At 44.7% G+C, this 16,904-nt stretch overlaps 1 non-coding gene across 1 annotated transcript; it reads left to right on the forward strand.

Moving 5' to 3' along the window:
- Positions 1–1,274: 1,274 nt before the first annotated feature.
- LOC100226894 (uncharacterized) lies at positions 1,275–11,868 on the forward strand. Its single transcript, XR_012054651.1, has 2 exons — positions 1,275–1,561; positions 11,091–11,868. It is a non-coding gene; the product is annotated as an uncharacterized protein (transcript).
- Positions 11,869–16,904: the final 5,036 nt, after the last annotated feature.

The raw sequence follows: 16,904 nt of genomic DNA on the forward strand, positions 1-16,904 counted from the left end.
AAGAAACACCATCACTAATCGGATTCAAGTATTTAAATTCAAAACCGACAGTATAAAGCATCATTTACAATGTTCAATATTTTGTACAAAATAAGTATCTCCAAACATCTATGGTTGTCTTTTACCATGCTTCCGCTTTAAAATTCTGGTTTTGAAGCTGGTATTGCACTGTACCAGTACTTCTCTATTTACACTCCCTTTCTGCATGCCAAACTATGACTTTCTGTCTGGTTTTGAGACAACAGCATTGGTGCTTTTGTTGATCATCCACAATAGTACCATGCCCATCTATTACTATGCATAAATATATACATGAATACATATGGCAAGGAATCAGAGAATGGCTTGGGCTGCAAGGGACCCTGAAGAACCCTTTGAGGGATGGGGCATCCACACTTTCAGAGGGCTGAACATGAGCCATCAGTCTTCCCAAGTGGCCAAGGAAGCCCATGGCACCTGGCCTGTATCAGCAATGGTGTGGCCAGCAGGACACAGGCAGGGATTGTTCCTCTGTACTCAGCACGGGTGAGGCCACACCTGGAATCCTGTGCTCATTTTGGGACCCCCACTAGGAGAAAGATATTGAAGTGCTGGAGCAAGTCCAGAGAAGGGCAACAAAGGTAGTGAAGGTTCTGGAGCACAAGTCCTGTGAGGAGCTGCTGGGGGAGCTGAGGGTTTTTATCCTGGAGAAAAGGATGCTCAGGGCAGATATGTTTACTTTTGGCAGTACCTGAAAGGATATTGTGACGAGGTAGGAGTTTGGCCCTTTTCCAGGCAGTTAGTGGTGGGACAAGGGGAAATGACCTTCAGTTGTGTATGGGGAGGTTCAGTCTGGATATTAGGAAACATTTCCTAATTGAAAGATTGTTAAGGTTTGGAATGGGCTGCCCAGGGAAGTGGTAGGGTCACCATCCCTGAAAATATTCAAAACACAAGTAGAAGCAGTCCTTTGCAAAATGGTTTAGTGTGTGTAGTGGCATTTGATTCAAGGCTGGATTTGTTGATCTTGGTGGCTTTTTCCAACATCAATGATACTCTGATTGTAAGGGGAAGAGGGAAAATAAAAAGAAAAATATTACGTGAATGTCACCACTGTCACTTGGAATCTTCCATCAACACTCTTAGTAAGACTAAGGTTGTGTATTCAGTATTATTCCCAGAAAAGCAAAAATGTAAACTCAAACAGGCAGAAACATCCTGTAGCCTGTGTGTCACAAAATACTTTGATACATTTTTATTACTTTGATTCCACTTTCGTCTGGAGGAGAAGGACAAACAGGATTGAATTTGCAAGGTTTCATCAAGTCACTTGCACTTCACTGGACTTTTGAACAAGAGAAAGAAGATGTCTGATCATGGGAACATCTATTCTAAGTCAGGATAGTTAATGAGTTTTGACCCCTGGTGGCATGGTACCACTTCCCAGTTCTGTGGAATTGGGTGGTGCAAAAGACTTTTGAGTGAGCTATAAATGGAGGCTGGTAAGATGCCCTTTCCAAAGAGCAGCCCTGCCCTGGAGGAACTGCCCTCAGCTCTCCCCAGCCCTGCAGCTGGCATCGAGGTAAGAGGCACACTTTGCACAGGAGGGCTGGGAGGTTTCCTGGGCAGCTGCTGTGGAATGCAGGGGAAGGGAAGGAGGCTTCAGCGTTGGGCTGAGAGCTGCAGCACAGACGGGAGGCTCTGCTGTGTGCATGTGCAGAGACTGAACCCATCCTTCAGGGCACGAGGAGATGGCTGCTGCAGGAGAAACAAACCTTACCGAGGGACAGGGTGGAGGGGGCCAGGGATACACAGTTGTGGGGGTTGAATGTGAGAGTATTTTACAACTTATTTTTGGACAGATGTCTAACCCAACACACATAAATATTTAAAAGTGGGCAGTTGTGGGCACGTATTTAATTTTATTTTATCCCTTCAAATACAAACTACTATGTAAAGTCTTCACTCTTTTCCAGTTGTTGTAACATTTATTCATTGTTCAAAATGTTTTACATTTTCTTTATTTCCCCATGCACTCTATAATTTTGTGTAAAGCCTTCTTACAACACTGCTTGTTTTCTGCCTTCCTTTTGTGCAGGCTGTCATCCAAGGCCAACAACAAGAACTTTCATCCTCAGAAGTCTTGAGATGGGAAAAATCATCATTTATGAGCATGCCAACTTCAGGGGTGTGTCCAGAGAAATCACTTCTGACATTTCCAATCTAGGATATTTGGATTTTAATGATATTATCTCCTCAGTGAAAGTAATTGGCCAGCCTTGGGTGGCTTATGAGCACATAAATTATTCAGGCCGGCTAATGGTACTTGAGGAGGGGGAACATGACTATGTTGGCAGAAGCATGAATGATACAATCAGCTCTCTGCAGATGATCACTGAAGATCTGCACAATCCCCAGATCACTCTCTATGAACATCCCAACTATCTAGGGAGGAGCAGAGTAATAAGAGAAGCAACCAACCTGGCTGCAGGATTCGACAATGACATCATGTCTTCTCACAAAGTCCAGAGAGGTGCCTGGCTGTTGTGTGAGCACAGTGATGGAAGTGGAATTCAATATATTGCACGAGAAAAAGATAATCTTCCACATTACTCAGCAATCTACCTCAATGATAGGCTTTCCTTCCTGCGCCCCCTTCGCCCGGGCCGCTCTTATTAGAATGCAAATCCTCCAAAGCTGAGGAAGATGCAGCACCAGCAAGAAATTTGAGATCTAGATTTCTTCTTCTGCTTGTGTAGCCTTTTTATCCTGGGAGCTCTCAGCTGTGCTGCACTGCAGATCTGTACTTCTCTATCCTGCCTTGCATGCTTCCCCCACCCCATAAATGAAAGGATTATCATGCTTGATCATATGAAAGGGTGTCCAAGCTAAAAAACATGCCAGGGATGTGTAACTGAATGCACCTGCAGCTGGCATTCCAGAGACCTGTGCTATGGAAAGGTGAAACATTGCATGTTGTCTCTGTTGCTAAGAGAAACAGAAAATGTAAGTGTAGGGCCAGCATTGCCTTGTTTTAATTTGTTTTACTAAGGTACCGTAGCTTGTGCCATTGTCTGTAATCAATTTTGTGTTGGTGCTATTAAAGAATCTTTTGCAATTAGCAGTGGGTCTGTTTCATGCATCTTTAGAATAGATAGATATTGCTCTTTCATGGTGAGATGTTGCTGTGTATCCAGAGAATGGTCCATGCAGACACTTGCACATATCCCCTAGATGTTTCCTGGAGAATTGTCTCCTTCCAGTTTCACTGGTCAGTAACAGTGGGCTCAGGCTGGACTTAGCCAGTGCTAAAGTCTTGGTGGGCAGGTTGATTATTGCTGTGATCCTGCCCAACCTCTCCTATGCAGTGTTCATAAATAGCACACTTCTGGTTGCACTGTGTACAATCAACCATACTGAAGAATCATGCTGGTGATGCAGTCTTTCACTGCCCAAATCACATAATCAAACAGTAATCTTTCCTAACACTGAACTGACAGATTGGATGATCCCAGTGGAAACAACTGTCCTGTTGTAGGTACTGTAGTACCTTGCTAAGGGAGGTGGGATGACAAGATATTCTATTATCTGTTCTGCCATGAGCAAGTTCACCTGGAAGTGCAGAGCCTCAGCCCTCCTCCACCCCTGCCCTGTGACAGCTGCACGCCCTGAGCTGTGCATTGTGGCAGCTGTCCCGTGGCAGCTCTGCACTGCAGTGTTTATGTCCCTCTGTGCTGGCCTGCAGTTTGCCCCATTGCCCTGCTCTGCTCTCTGCCCAGAGAAGCCGTGGTTGAGCCATCCCTCCAAGCGTTCAGGGCCAGGTTGGACACAGCTTTGAGCAACCCGGCCCAGTGCAAAATCTCCCTGCTTCTGGCACGCTGTACAACTAGATGGTGTTTTTAAACCTCTCCCAGCCAAAATCATTCCGTGATTTTGTGATTCTAGGATGTGCAAATTCAGCAATACAGTGAGCCTTGCCGTGCTTTCAGGTCCCAGACTCTTACTTTCATGTTCCTCTTTTTACATCTACAGTACTTCTTTTTACAGTAACAGTTTTAAATTTTGAATATCAGCACAATGGATTTATATGTCTCCAAGTATCAGTAAAACCCTTGCTTTCCCAGGCTGACTGAAGAGGAAATCTACCCTGTCCTACTGTGTAGGGCTGTGTAGACAGAAGTGTGTGCTAAAGCTTTAGCATTTTTACAGCTAAGGCTGGATGGTTTATGGTTGTGGCATGACAGGGTAGAAGAATAGCACCTTTCCAGCTGCTTCTCAGGCATGTAGTGGATAACACCAGAATGTTGTGAAGGACAGTGAAAGAATACCACATATATGGAAGGAATTCAAGATTATGGAGGGGTTTCATACAATGGAAAGGAAATAAAGATGCAGGAACATCTTTGTTGATGTAATTTCCTTGTTTCTGACACTATCACTTGAAAATTTTGCAGTGCCTCACTTTAAGGTGTAACATTTGTGCACTCAGGTAATCTTGTCTTTTCTTGGCTGTAGAAACATTTGTAATGATTGAGAGCCTGTAGAGGAATTGGGAGGGAAGTCTGATGTTGGGAAATTATACCTATAAAGGTCCAAGAAAAAAAATCAAATTTATTTTACACCTTACTTGATGATGACATTTTTTCATTGGAATTGAACAAAGGATGAAATCAGGCAGAGAATGACAAAGGCTTTTAAATCTTCCTTAGAATTACTGACAGATTTAGTGTAGAAGGGACCTCCCTAGACCAAGTCCTTCTTCACAGCAGAGCTACTGCCAAAGGAAAACAGGTTACTCATGGTCATCTTCAAGAGATTTCTGAAGAACTGCAAGGGTGGAGATTCCCCAGGCTCTCTGGACCTTCTGCCAGTTCCAAAAACCCCTTAGGGTCATATTTTTTTCCTTATATGCAGTCACAGCTTCCCTCTTTCCAGATAAGACTTTCTTGTCCTTTTGCTGTGCACCTCCCATAGCCTTGTCTCTTCCATGGCTGAGAAACATTTTCTTGATGAGGTCAGACAATTTTAAATCACACCACTAGAGAATCACAGAATGACTAGATTGGAAGAGATCTTCAAGCTCATTGAGTCCAACCCATGCCCTAACACCTCAACTAAACCATGGCACTGTTACATCCAATCTGTTTTTAAATACATCCAGACATGGTGACTCCACCACATCCCCAAGCAGACCATTCCAGTACTGTATCACTCTTTCTGTAAAAACTTTCTCCTAACACCCAACCTAAATTTCCCTTGGTGCAGCTTGAGAATATGTCCTCTTGTTCTGTCAGTTCCTGTCTGGAAAAAAAAAAACAAACCAAACTTCACTGGAATACAACCACCTTTCAGGCAGTTGTAGAAAGTGATAAGGTTACCTCTGAGTCTCCTTTTCTCCAAGCTAAACAACCCCAGCTCCCCAGGTTGTTCCTCATAAAGCTTGTGTTCCAATGTTGTGTAGTCTGCATACTCAAGGGTTTCAATACCAGACTGGATAAAGCCACCAACAACCATAATTCACCTCACAGCTGTACCTGTGTTAAGCAGCTGACTGGATCCAATGGCAACCAAAGGTCACTTCCACCTTCAATTACCCACCAACCCTACAATCCTCCTGGCTCCCTGGATCGTTCAAGCTCATCACATAAGGACCAAGACAGGCAAATCCCAGTATTTCCTGAGCCATCTTGCTCCTGAGGAATCCTGCTATAAATAAAGATGATCAATGTCCCTCGTCCATCCCATTCAGCCTTGTCAGACTGATGCTGTCCTGATGGGGATTTCTGTGCACTCAGGACATGGACTCAGTGAGTCTAATGAGCTCCTTTGCATTGACCTTGCACTCAGCAGTTAATGTCTCCCTGCAATTTGTCTCTCCTCAGTTTAGTGTTTGAGGGTTTCTTGGTGAATTTGGGGTTTTGGAAGGGAATATTTCATGATGTGGTTCACCTGCTTTCTAGAGAGAGTAGAAGTAGAATCACACCCAACCACCAGTGCAAGAAAAAGAGAACTGAGAGAGCATCTGCTGATCTGTAGGGTTTCAACACACAAGGTGCTCTTCTGAGAAAGCCCATGGTAGTTCCTACAAAGAGCTGATCAGGATTGAAAGTAAAAGGAAAGAACACTAAAGTTACATGAGAGTGCTTCTTCTGTGGGGGAAAGCCAAAGTTCCAGGGTGTCTTCCTGGCCAGGTCACTTTCCGAGTGCCGTGTGTCGGGATAGCTCAGGATGAGCGGAGCTCAGCCCCAGGAACTCCTCCTGCTCAGCTGCTGCAGCCCAGGCTGCAGGCTCTCTGTCCAGGCTGCTGCTCCCAGTGCCACTGCCCAGGCTGCAGGGGCAGCCCGTGCTGGGCTTGGCTGTGTGACCCAGGGACAGGCACCGCCTGCGCATGGAAAGGACACGGACAGGGCCAGCGGCACCGGCTGCCACACACCAGGGGCTGCCCTCAGCCACCCCACAGCTGACACCACCAGCACCCCCACAGAATGGGATGGCAGAGGCACAGCCCCATCTCCTTCCTTCTCAGCAAGCCATCCCCACGGAAGCCCTCTGGTGAAGACCTGCACACCCTCGCTCTCCACAGCCACAAACACCTCCACAGGTGCTTCCAACAGGACTGAGAGCCCTCAGCCTGTCCAGTCTCACACCTGGCTCTGGGCTCTCTGGCCAGAGGACACTTTGGTGTCTCCTAGTCCCTGGCTGGTGCAGCTTGGTGCTTGCAGCCAGCCCCCACACACCACACACTGTTCTCATGGGTGTTCTGGAAGTCGTGGGTGCCTTGAATCCCAGCACGAGTCTCCTGCCTGTCTGAAATCCCTCTCTATATCCATGCCCTGCCTGCTGGCTGCTCCAGCTGAAACGTTGCTGGCAAATCACATCATTATAACTTCTCTTGAACTGAAAATGTCTTTATTTGATAAAATCCGTGAAACGGAGGTTGTCATATTCCACATACCCTCACAAGCGTGTCTTCCCAGACTTAAAATATCACAAGTGGTGGAAGCCTGTGTAGTAAGGTGTGTCTTAGCAGGACAGGAGGAGACACCTGTAGAGCTGGTGATTGAAGGAGGAGAGACACCAAGGCTCAACAGAACACTCCATTGTAGTTGAGGCCTGTGCAGGACCCCTGCCTCCTCCATCTGGTCTTGCAGACCCCATGCTCTGTATCAGCCTCTCTGTCTCATGACACTGCCTCTGTTGTAGCTGAAGTGCTAACACAAGTCCAGCTATGGCTTCCCTGCCAAAGCACCACACCCTGCTCTGTGCCACGCAGTGCTCAAGGCCTGGGGAAGACACTCTTAGACCCAACATGACCACCCAGTGACCCAGGTCTCAGAGTTCTCTCTAACTTTTCCTTAGCTTCTATTTGTGATAATGGTCGGGCTGCTGCAGACAGTTTCCTCTGAGTGGACATCATAGTGTTTTTGAACACAAATGCAAGCAAAAATTAAAAACCAACCAAAGAAACAGAGAATCCATCTTCATATCCTGTTACTTTTGCACTGAAAATACGTTTTATGTTAATGTAGATTTTAATGAGAATTGGAAGTGACAACATAAAACATTTTGTGAAAATATAAATCAGAAATATTTTAAACAACTGACAAAGCAACAAGGGTTCAGAGTTGACTCTGGGAAGTGTTCTAGCAATGACTTTTTAATGTTATCCAGAATGCCTGTGAGTTAATTCCAAAACCAGCAAGGAGGAAGCACAGCCTCCAGTAGCATGATCCCGTAAAGTAAGTTCCTACTGATAAGTCACCAATGGGAGTTATTTAAAAATACAGAAATAGAGCTGGTTCTACAATTTATTGTTAGTTGAATTCAATTCAGTAACTCATTAGATGGTGTTTCTGGTGCTTGGAAGTTGGTCAGGAACCTCAGAGCAGAACAAGTCAGATCAAAGCACCTTGAAAGACAGTGACCTGAGACAGGTTAGGTTGAGTCCTGGGGACGCATGCTACAGAATTCCCAGCAGAGGAGTTTATGGGATGCTGTTTTCTACAAAGCAGAGTTCCAGTAGGAGTCACTGAGAACATAGCATGGCATTTAGGAGAACCAATAACTTGATGTAGGAAATAATTTGTACCCATCTGGAAAAGAAAATAAGGGAAGATAGGGAAATGAGGAGAAACAATATTGGTGGACCATGGACAATAATGGAAAAAATTGATAGAGGAAAAACATTAAAAAGAAGTAATATCTTCAGCCTGAATTGGAAAAATGTTTAGGGTCATATTTAGCATAATAAGATTGCTGCTTGACATGTTTGTGAAAGAAACACCATGTCTAACCAGATTCAAGTGTTTAACTTCAAAACTGAAAGTATAAAGCACTATTTAAAATAAAAAAGTACTGAACGCAAAATAAATGTCTGCAAAATATCTATGTTTCTTTTGCCACGCTTCTGCTTTAAAATTCTGACTTTGAAGCTGGTTTTACATCATGCCAGAAGGTCTCTATTTGCATCTTCTTTCTGGGTTCTACACTGTGACCTTTTTCTGCTTTTGAGACAACAATATTGATGGCTTTGATTATTATCTATGATAGTACCATGCCCATCTATTACTGTACATAAATATATACATGAATACATATGTCACAGAATCAGAGAATGGCTTGGGCTGCAAGGGACCCTAATGGACCCTTTGAGGGATGGGGCATCCACACCTTCAGAGGGCTGAACATGAGCCACTGTGTGCCCAGGTGGCCAAGGAAGCCCATGGCACCGGGCCTGTATCAGCAATGGTGTGGCCAGCAGGACACAGGCAGGGATTGTTCCTCTGTACTCAGCACTGGTGCGGCCACAGCTGGAATCCTGTGCTCATTTTGGGACCCTCACAAGGAGAAAGATATTGAGGTGCTGGAGCAAGTCCAGAGAAGGGCAACAAACGTAGTGAAGGGTCTGGAGCACAAGTCCTGTGAGGAGCCGCTGAAGGAACTGGGAGTGTTTATCCTGGCGAAAAGGATGCTCAGGGCAGATAGGTTTACTTTTGACTGTACCTGAAAGAACCTTGTGGCAAGGTAGGGACAAGGGGAAATGGCCTTCAGTTGTGTATGGAGAGGTTCAGTCTGGGTATTAGGAAACATTTCTTCATAGTAAGAGTGGTTGAGTTTTGGAACGGACTACCCAGGGAAGTGGTGGAGTCACCATCCTTGAGAATATTCAAAACACAAGTAGAAATGGTCCTTTGCAATATGGTTTAGTGGGCATGGTGGCATTCAGTCAAAGGCTGGATCTTGGAGACCTTTTCCAACATTAATGATACTGTGATCCTAAGGAGAAAAGGCAACCGAAAAAAGAAAAATATAAATGCCCCCTCTGCCACCTGGATATCTCCCAACAAAACTCTTAGTAAAACTAAAGTTGTGTATTAGATATTCTTCCAAGAAAAGTAAACATGAAAACTCCAACAGGCAGAAACATTCTCCAGCACACGTGTCACCAACTATTTGGATACCTTTTATTACTCTGATTCCATTTTCTCCTGGAGGAGTAGGACAAACAAGAAGTGAACTTCCTCATTTCATCAAGTCACTCATGCTTCAATGGGCTTTTGAACAAGAGGAAGAAGGTGTCTAGTTGTAGGGCAATAGGAAGCAAAATAGAATGGATAATGAGTTTTGATCCCTGTGGGTAATATTGGACGCTTTCAGTTCCGTTGACTGGGGTCCTTTGTGAGACTTCTGTGCACGTATAAATACAGGGAGGTGAGATGCCCCTCATAAACAGCAGCCCTGCCCTGGAGGAACTGCCCTCAGCTCTCCCAGCCCTGCAGCTGGCATCGAGGTAAGAGGCACACTTTGCACAGGAGAGCTGGGAGGTTTCCTGGGCACCTGCTGTGGAATGCAGGGGAAGGGAAGGAGGCTTCAGCGTTGGGCTGAGAGCTGCAGCACAGACGGGAGGCTCTGCTGTGTGCATGTGCAGAGACTGAACCCATCCTTCAGGGCACGAGGAGATGGCTGCTGCAGGAGAAACAAACCTTACCGAGGGACAGGGTGGAGGGGGCCAGTGATACACAGTTGAATGTGAGAGTATTTTACAACTTACACTGGGGGATATCTGTAAACCAACACATATATCTAATTAAAACTGGGTAGTTATGTGTACATAGCTCATTGTACATTGTCTTCCAAATGAAAATTTCTGTGTCATGCCCTCACTCTTTTCCAGCTACTGCTATGTTTATTCTGCTAAAAATATTCTGCTATCTGTCTTTTCCCATCCCTTCTCAGAATCAGCTAGAGGAACGGCTTTTTTAGTCTCATTTATTTGTCCTGAAATGTAAATCTTAGTTTCAGTAACTGCTACATGATTTAGAGAGGGAGCTACTATCATAACTGCTCATTACTATTTCTGCAGCTGTTACTGATAAACACTCTGGCTTTTTAACTGAACTCAGACAACTGTGGGGGATTAGATATGTGTATTGGTAGTAGTGTTACGAAAAGACATTTAAAACCTGAAATTCAGTCTGATTTAAAAAGCCGATTATTACAATTTGGTTGCTTCTTGGTGTATATCAAGAGAAGAAATCTCTTGATTTCAGTAAAATTAATATAAAAAGAAAATAAGGTGTTTCAGTGAATTTAATTTCTGCCCTTAAAAGACAGGTTTTTTCCCTCCTGATTTTATGTAAAAAATTCACTTTCTTTTAGAAATTAATTGCATGTCTCACTACTTTTACATTGCATTCTATGTGGCTCATGAAACTGACTCCAAAGAATGAGTACCAGTTTCTAAAACATTTCTCATCTGCAGCATCAATTATCAACAGAAAGATTTATCATGAGTTGTATATTTTATTTTGTTATTACTTAGGATACACCAATAAGATGTTAAACAAAATGCTCAGGTTTCCCTCACTTGTATACATACTAAATTAAACTGGATTGTTGTGGTGTACAAATTTCATTTTACTTTTTTCCTCCAAACTAAAATTTCTGTGTCATGTCCTCACTCTTTCAGAACTGCTGCTATTTTTATCTTCTGCTAAAATTGTTTTGTATTTCCTTTTTACCTTTTGTCCCCTCTGGTTTCCAGCATTTCATGTCTGGTATATAAAGGTCTCTTACAAGCATTACTTGTTTTCTGTTTTCATTTTCTGTAGGCTGCCATCCAACAGCAGAAAATCCAAACCTCAGAAGCCCTGCTGAGATGGGAAAAATCATAGTTTATGAGCATGCTAACTTCCAGGGTATGTCCAAAGAATTCCACACCAACATTGCCAACCTAAAAGATGCAGATTGGAATGATTGTATCTCCTCAGTGAGAGTAATTGGCCATCCTTGGGTGGCTTATCAGCATGCAAACTATAAAGGACAGTTACTGGTACTTGAGGAGGGAAATCATGACTTCGTTGGTAAAAAGATGAATGACAAGATCAGCTCTCTGCAGGTGATCACTGAAAATCTGCACAATCCCCAGATCACTCTCTATGAGCATGCTGATTATCGAGGGAAGAGCAGAATAATAAGAGAAGCCACCAATCTGTCCAGGGGACATGACAATGACACCACATCTTCACACAAAGTCCAGAAAGGTGTCTGGCTGCTGTGTGAGCACGGTGATGGAAGTGGATTTCAATACATTGCTCGAGAGCATGAACACCTTCCAAATTACAAGGCAATCAAGTTCAATGACAAGCTTTCCTTCCTGCGTCCCCTTCGCCCTGGCTGTGGCTGTTAGATTGCAAATCCTGCAGCGCTGAGAAAAGATGCAGCTGCAGCAAGAAAACTAAGACCTTGTTCTCTGCCTCTGCTTGTGCTGCCCTTTCCCCCAGTGTCACAGGACCACCAGATATGAGAGCTCTCCTGCCCCACAAATGGCCTCTGCCATTGTCTGTAATCCATTTTGTGTGGGTGCCAATAAAGAATCTTTTGCAATCAGCAGTGGATTTATTTTATGCAGTGTTTCGTGTAGGTAAACATTTTGCTTTCATGGTGAGATATCTCTGTGTATCCAGAGAATGTTTTGTGCAGTCACTTGCAAATATTTTTCATGGATCTCTCCTGTAGAATTTTATCTCCTTCCAGTTTCACTGTTCAGAAACATTGCGACCAGACTAAAGAGCTTGGTAAGCATTTGGATCATTGCTGTGATGCTGAGCCAACTTTCACCTGTAACCTGTATTTAACTATCCCATGAATTCTGTATCTCAAGGCATTGATCATAGAATCCTGGAATCCTATGAAGTCTGAGGCTGGGAGGTGCTTAAAGATCATTCCAACCCTTCTTTCATGGGCAATGACACCTTCCACTAGACCAGGTTGCTCGAAGTCCCATCCAACCTGGCCTTGAATACTTCCAGGGACGAAATCCACAACCTCTCTAAACAACCTCTTTCAGTGCCTCATCAACTTCACAGTAAAGAACTTTTCCATAACATCCAATCTAAGTGTCTACTCTTTTAATTCAAAACCATTCCATCCTCATCTTGTTACTAGTTGCCCACTCAAAAAGCTGCTCCTGCTCTTTCTTATAAGCCCATTTCAAGAGCTGGAAGGCTGCAATGAGGTATCCCTGGAGCTTTCTTTATTCTGAGATGAACAACCCCAGATTTCTCAACCTGTCTTCATAGGAGAGGTGCTCCCACCCCATGACCATCTCCCAGTCTATGCTCTCATGTCTGGGATTGCCCCGACTCAGGTGCAGCACCTTGCACTTGGGCTTGTTGAACTTCATGAGGTAAGTATGGAATCATTTCTCAAGTTTGTCCAGGTCCCTCTGGATGGAATCCCATCCTTTTGTTGTGTCAGCTGCACCCCTCAGCTTTGTGTCATTTGCAGACCTGCTGAGGGTGTCATTGATAAAGATCTTAAAAATCACTGGTCCCAGAACAGAGAACCCTGATGGACTCCAATTATCACTGGTCTACTTCTGGGCATAGAGCCACCGACCACAACTCTCTGTGTGTCTATTTTCCAAATAGTTCACCCTTCAAACCCATGTATCTCAGTTTGGAGATAAGGATGCCACATGGGACCATGCCAAAGTTCTTAAGGAAGTCGAGGTATGCGAGTGACATTGGCTGGTTTCCCCTTTTTGATGGCTGCAATCCCTCCATCACAGATGGCCACCACATTGGTCAGGCATAATCTGCCCTTAGTAAAGCCATGCAGGCTGTCTTGGATCATCTTACTTGTCTTGCACATGCCTTAGAATTGTTCCCATGGGGATCTGCTCCATGATGTTCACAGGCATATAGGTGAGGCTCACTGCTCTGTAGTTCCCCAGATCTTCCTTTCTCCCCTTTTTAAAAATAAGATGATGTTACAGAATTTCGGAGAGGGCATGATTTATGTCTGGAATGAGATTTGAGCTACTCCAGCCTAGGCCTCAGATTTGGGCCTTGTGAGGCCCTCTAAGACTGTGATGCAGTTAGAATTTATATTAAGGTGTGATGGGAAGCACTGGGCTGTCTGGGTGTGAAGTAGTATAGGTTTATAGTGTGAGGTTTAGGCCACCTTAAGGCAAAGGTAAACAATGTTAGCTTGCCAATGAGAGTGCCTTTGTAAACTGTAAACTATATTGAAGTGTATATAAACTTCCATCTTCTCACTAATTAATGGAGAATGTTGCATTAACCATATTGGTTCGATGTGCGTTCTTCCTAGAGGAAGGAATTCAAACTCTGGAAGTCCTGCTGAGATGGGAAGAATCATCCTTTATGAGCATACCAATTTCCAGGGTTTGTCCAAAGAGTTCGCTTCTGATATTGCCAATTTAAAAGATGCAGACTGGAATGATCTTGCCTCCTTGGCAAAAGTAATTGGCCAGCCTTGGGTGCTTTATGAGCATTCGAACTATGGAGGCCGATTTCTGGTACTTGAGGAGGGAGACCATAGCTTTTTTGTTACAAAGTTGAATAATAAGATCAGTTCTCTGCAGATGATCACTGAAGATCTGAGCAATCCTGAGATCACTCTCTATGAGCATGCCAACTATCAAGGGAAAAGCAGGGTAGTGCGAGAAGCAACCAACCTGGCTGCGGGACACGACAACGACATCATGTCTTCCCACAAAGTCCAGAGAGGTGTGTGGCTGCTGTGTGAAAACAGCGATGAAAGTGGTATTCAATACATTGCTCGAGAACATGAAAACCTTCCAAATTACAAGGCAATCAATTTCAATGACAAGCTTTCTTTCCTGCGTCCCCTTTGTGCTGGCCATTCTTATTAGAATGCAAATCCTGCAGCGCTGAGGAAAGATGCAGCCCTGGCAAGAAATCTGAGACCTAGATCTCTGCCTCTGCTTTTGTCACATTCTTAGTGATTTTTTTTTTTAATGCCCCTGCAATACCATGGCTTCTGCTATTGTCTCTAATCCATTTTGCGTTGGTGCCATTAAAGAAGCTCTTGCAAGCAACAGTGGGTCTGTTTCATGTACTATTTCGTGTAGCTAAATATTGCCCTTTCATGATGAGATGTCTCTGTGTATTCAGAGAATGTTTCGTGCTGTTACTTTGAGGCCTTTTTCATGGATCTCTCCTGTAAGATTTTATCTCCTTCCAGTTTCACTTTTCAGTAACAGGGGGTTCAGGCTTAACTCAACCAGTGCTAAAGTCATGGTGAGCATATTAATTATATGCTCAATTGCTGTGATCCTGGCCAAACTCTCATCTGCAGCCTGTATATAAATATCACATATTTGATTGTACCTCAAGACATTGATCATAGTCGTGATACAGCCTTTTACTCCCCAAATTACATAATCAAACAGACTGTTCTCATAAATTTGAATTGTCTGAATGCTTGGTCTCAATGGTAAAAGTTGTCTGATTTTTTTAAACAGCTGTCTCGCTTTCAATTCAGTTATTGATGCTTCCCTTAATTTTTTTCTTGTTTTTCTTTGTCAGAGTATTCGTCCCCCTTATGCTGCTGTGTTTTCTTGGCCGTGCCTTGGCCTTTGAATTCAACAGAACAATACTGTGGCAAAACTTAAATGAGATTCTCCATACTGGTAAATCAAATCTCAAAAACTGCAAAGCATATTGCTGACAAAAGCAGTAATGAGAGACCTTCTTTCAGAGATCTGTAGAGGTCATCAGGAAAATAAATGTGACATGGACAAATGTGCGCAGCTACAGCAAATTATTCCATAAGCAATTCCCCTCCTTGGACCAAACTTGCCTTTGACTTTTTTGTGGTCCCAAAGCCCTATTCCTGTTCACACAGTCCCACAGGCTGGCAGGGTGCAGTTCACCTAGGTAAACACCATCAGCCCCAGAGCTCAGCACAGACTCATCATGGGTCCCCCAGGCCCCTGGCCTGTTTATGATCTCTATGCCCCAGAGGCAAGTGCACTCAAACGAGACCTGGTGCTGTGAGACACCTTCCCATGCAATGTCACCCATGGGGATGTCATGGTTTGACACTGGCCAAACACCAGGCATACACGAAAGCCACTCACTCAACCTCCCCTGCTACAGCTGGACAGAGAAGAGAAAAATTTAACAAAGGGTTCATTAGCTGGGATACGGACCAGGAGGAAACACTCCAAGGGCAAAACAGGCTCAACTTAGAGGTACAAAGCGAGTTCATTACTAACAGCATCAGAGCAGGATAATGAGAAGTAAAATAAGCCCTCAAAACCAGATTTTTCCCCCAGCCCCTCCATCCCACTGGAGACAAGGGTGTGGGGGTTTTGGTCAGTTTGTCACCTGAGGTTTTCTTCCCCTGTGCAGGGAGGGAAGTTGTTTCCCTGTGAGACTGTGGGGTCCCTCCCACAGGAGAAAATTCTCTGTGAACTTCTCCAGCAGTCTTCCCAAAACTGCTCTGGCGTGGGTCACTCTTCCTTGAGGTGCAGTCCTCCAAGGACAGGCTGCTCCAGCCTGGAAGCAGGGGCCCTTCCCCTCCACCAAGCCACCCACTGGACACAGCCTCCTCCAGGCATCCACCTGCTCCAGCATGGAAACCTCCCCCACGGGCTGTGGGTGGATCTCTGCATCCCCCTGGATCCCCACGGGCTGCAGGGGCACAGATGCTTCACCATGGTCTCACCATGGCCTGCAGAGGACTCTCAGCTTCAGCGCCTGAAGCACCTCCTGGCCTCCTTCTCCACTGACCTTGGTGTCCCCATGTTGTTTCCCTCACATGTTCTGTGATGCCTGATCCTCTTCTCCATCTGGAATTAAAACTATGCCCCCACCTTTGTTTTGGTTTCCTCTTAAATAGATTATCACGGGGGTGTTACCATCATCTCTAATTGGTCTAGCCTTGGCCACTGGAATGTCCATCTTCAAAGCCATCAGGGATTGGCTCTGCTGGACATGGCGGAAACTTCCAGCAGTTTCTCACAGAAGCCACCTCTGTGGCCCTCTCACTACCAAAAACCAGGCCATGCAAAACCAGCACAGGGGAACACAGTTTACTGATCTAGGGCAGTTCCCAGTGCAGTGATACCCAGGCTCAAGCAGAATGCAGCTTGAGGTGTCCTTAGCAGCAGCACAAGATGGAATGAGCTGTTGTTCGTGTGCACTTCCAGACCTCACAAGTCTGACAGAGTGACAAACAAGGCAGCAAAACCCAGTCAAATGTCTTTGAAAAGGCTGGGAACAAACTGCCTATTGGTATCAGTGAAGCCAGAGCCTACCAGCCAGGCTCTTCCCCACAGGAAAATACCAGAGTAAAATCTTTAGCATGTTTAAGAGATGACCAGTGACAGCAAAGCAGGTGCCTATTTGTCACTTTATGCTCCCCCTCTTCCTGTGCTCACTCAGGAACCAAGGCAGGAGATACTAATAGAGTTAGTGACCACCAAGTGTACAGAGCAGACCACAGGAGATGAGAATCCTGCTGGGATTCCTGTACTCACACATCTTCTCTTGGAAATGTGCATGACACATCAGATGGACTCACATCCTTGAAAATGCCTCCAAAACCATCTTTCTGGAGGTGTGAATGACAGGAACACACTGGAAAAT

Source organism: Taeniopygia guttata, chromosome 1, assembly GCF_048771995.1.
Source record: "Taeniopygia guttata chromosome 1, bTaeGut7.mat, whole genome shotgun sequence".
Taxonomy (NCBI): Eukaryota; Metazoa; Chordata; class Aves; order Passeriformes; family Estrildidae; genus Taeniopygia; species Taeniopygia guttata.